The sequence below is a fragment of the Calonectris borealis genome, chromosome 3 (assembly GCF_964195595.1).
Source record: "Calonectris borealis chromosome 3, bCalBor7.hap1.2, whole genome shotgun sequence".
NCBI classification, from domain to species: domain Eukaryota; kingdom Metazoa; phylum Chordata; class Aves; order Procellariiformes; family Procellariidae; genus Calonectris; species Calonectris borealis.
Window position 1 is genome coordinate 5,140,795 of NC_134314.1, and position 3,930 is coordinate 5,144,724.

The following is a 3,930-nucleotide window of genomic DNA, read 5'->3' on the forward strand; positions in this document are numbered from 1 at the left end:
AAACTTTTCACGGTCTCTCCTCAAACTTTTCCCTTGAGTTAAAAAGCAAAGCTGCCGTGTTAATCCTCCTGTTTATTGATTTATGATCCCGAGGAAACCAAATCTTTTAATAACTCAATTATCAGATAAACGTCTGAGGTGCCCCGCCAACACAAGTAGTCAGGCTGGGAAAGTGCAGGGGAGCAGGAAAATGCCTTCCAGCCGGAGGCTGAGTTTAGTTTTGGGGGGACCTCAGTCCTCAGTACTGACAGGAGCCACCGAGCAACGGATATTTCCCTCTGGGACCAGCACTAGACTAGGGGAAAGAACAGAGATGGATATACTCCTATGCCATGTTTTCTCCCTGTTTGCATTTAAATCAGAAACCTCGTGGATTTTTGTCTCCGTACTTTGGGGAGCAAATGGGGGGCATCCCACTGAAATCAATGGGAATTTTACATTTGGCTTTATTTCGCTTGAGCGAAGCGCAGCCTGGCATTTGCAATCTGTCTCTTCCAGGTAGAAGGCACAAGGGGCAGATCCAAAGTTGCCAGGAGTCAACTGAATCTCTTCCCTCAACCTTCTTAAGACTTAGGTCCTGGTCCAGGTGACCAAACCTGTGCCTAGGGGAGATTTCAGCAGCAGCAGCAGCAGGATCAGGCCCTCACACATGTGTGAGCATGTGCACATGTGTGTTCAGGTCTTTCCCCAAGAAGTTGCAAGTGGTTTTCTCTCCTCATTAACTCACAATGGTGGTGGGATACTGTCTTCTGCAGTTAAAAGGAACATGCCAACATCCCCCCAAAGACAAGGAAGGACCATCCCTAACATCCCCCCACAGCCTTCAGCTGGAAGCTCTGGAGTGGCAGGGAGCAGGTCCCCGTGTCCTTACGTGTGCAGCTGGGGAGGTGGAAGACTGAGAGCTAACTTGGGGTATCCCCACACCCAGGAGCCCCACTGGGCTGGGTGATGCTGAAGCCCATGGGCTTTTTGCAGAGGGTGGGCAAAGTAACGTTCAACACCTTGTGCTCTACTTCAATAAACAGAATGTTCTCGGCAGGCAGAGAAGGGAGATGTGCTTTCAGGTGGTGCCATTCATTCCTCCCCAGATACACACACACGCACCCCTGCCCTTTCCTGCGCATCACTGCTGGGACATGCCCTGCACTGCAGCTTGGATTGTCCTTCCCCAGGGACCTGCTGAAATTGGGGGTGGTTGGCAAGGGGTAGGCTTTGGAGGACCAGGGGCTGCCTGGGGGCTGCTTTTCAATCTGTGGGTCCCCAACCTACCAATGGGGCATCCATGAGACCTACATCACCCAGGGATCCACACCTCCTCTGGTGACATCCCCAGGGGCATGCCAACTACCAAACCCACTGCCAGGGACCTGCCAGGGTTGAAGACTACCTCCAACTCATCCCAGCAGTCCATGGAGAAGGCTGTCTGCCTCAGTTTCCCCCTTTTCTCACATGAGATTCCCCACAGCGCTCTGCCCCAGAAGAACCAAAAGTACATGAATGAGGAGCAGCTCCAGAGGGGTCAGTGCTCCTTGGGGCTGGAGGATTCCTGGGTTTCTATTGCCACACACGTCCAACTCACAGATAGGGAACAAGAGCCAAGACCTTCGCTTGCTGCACGAAGATTTGAAAAACAGAGCAGGCCCTCAGCTGCAGCCATTTCTCACAGAGCTAAAGACACTAAGGGTGACAATCAAGAGGCTCATTTGCTTTTTTTGTTTTAAGAACATTTTGTTGGGGGATGTGGAGAGTATTGCTGAATTATTTGTCCCTCACCATCCACTTGGGGAGGTATCTAGAAACTAAAACAAGGCTAAGGCTTCTCTTTTGTGTCTCTCTCTCCTGTTTCTGAGTTCAGGTGTGCCTGCTTGGGTGGGTGGGATTGAGAGCTGCAGCTTTAACAGGGATCCTGGGGGTGGGACTGACCCCACTGGAGTTTTGCCAGTGACTCCAGGAGATTTACCCACACCCAGTAACTGTTTTCTGACATAAGCAAAAAGATGTGTTAGTGCACGAATCCTACCCCACTGAGAAACACATGCAATTACCCAATACGGCAGAATCCAAACAGAAATTCATACCCTTACACTTCAGCATTATTTTTACCATAGAAGACAAAGAAATGTATGTTAAAAAAAAAAAAAAAAGAAAGAAAGAAAGAAAGAAATCAGACTTCCCCTCCACCTCCCCCAAATCATATGCATAAGACATCCTGTCACACACCAAACCACCGAGAAAAACATTGGGGTTAAGAAGTTTTTTCCCCCCTACCACACCGACTTGTTCTAAAGCAAGAGTCACAAGACATTTCTTTTTTAAAAGCTTTCTAAGAGAAACAGATTTCCTCAGACTGAGCTCAGAAATCAGGATATTCCCTGGCAAGCCCTCCCCTCTCCCATCACGAGGAGCCAGCTCACATGGCAACCCTTTCCTCCCTGGGTACAAGACCCTAGTGCCAAGCAAGTGCGGTAATATTCAACACAGCTCTTAGTTTCTTTGCAATGTTACACCTTGATTTCAACTTATATTTTTATCTCATTCAAATTATTCCCTTTGAGCTTCTTTAAAGAAGTGCACCTACAGAATTCGGAAACAACTGGCTTTGATTTGAAAAAGCAAAAAAAAAAAAAAAAAGAAAAGTATCAGAATATCAGAATTGTGGATTTTTTTTCTCTGTACCTGATATATTGTGTAGGGATCTCTAGTCCTCTTTGAAGAAGCTCATAAGCCAAGCGGGCAAAGCTTTAGGAAACAGAAGAAAATAAAATAGTGCATACTCCTGAGAAAGAATTACATACTCATATCACTCATTTTTTGTTGCTGTTAACAATTCTTTAAAAATGGGGGAAGGTATCTCTCACACACACTACTCAAGGAAATTAAGGACTGAAATATTGGCATAGTTAGGAATATAAAAGTCCCTAGAGAAAAAGAGGAGATCTCAGAAAACTAAGAAATCGGATAGCGCTGACATTTTACCAGACCTTACTTTCAAATTTTGCAACCCATTATAGACAAGGCATTTTACCATCAAAGGCAAGTACTAAATTACAAAGGTATGTTTGCATGCATGAATATGTGTGGCTATACACACATATTTTTATACATATATATGGATATATATATCTCCATATATATATACAAACATACATAGGATACACACGCACCCCTATCAAGTTATGTGTGTGCATACGCATATGCATCCACATACACACACATGCACCCATACACACCTGTAAACGCTGGTAATCTAAACAGAGAGTCTGTCTAGACCAGGAAACCCAAAAAAGTTCTTAAAAAATAGAGTTAGCTAATTCGACTGAGTTACGACGACTTGAAACTTCCCATCTAATGGCACCTAATGTTAAGACGCTGCCATGAACGCAGCTCGAGCTGGCTGGTCTTGATGACTTCGTGAGAGGTCTGGGCACTCGCCTCCCCTCCTTTCCTAGTCTAGACAGAACCAGGGTGGTGAGATGAGATGGGAAGAGTTGGGGGGAATGAGGCGATGGGGTTGCTCAGAAAGGAAAGCTCTGGAAGATCATTTTAGCTAGGGTGGAGACAGGATGTGGTTCAAAAAAAAAAAAAAAAGAAGAAGAAGAATAAAATAAAAATAATAGCAAGACAGACCGTGCAGCTCAAGAAATCAAAGCACTGACACCAAAAATGTTTCTCCGATTTCTTCCAATAAGTTATTCATTTCTTTCTTTTATTATTATTATTAATTATTATTATATTCCCCTCCCCCCCAAATCATTATTTAAAAAATGTGAAAGAACAGAAGTGGGAAAAAAATCCTGGTGGTTGTCTTCACATGTTCCTGGCAAGAGACTCTGAACCACTGGTCTTGCGCCATTGTGCTCCTCTGATCTTAAATTATTGTCTTTCTTTTATTATTATTATTATTATTTTTATTATTATTATTATTATTTT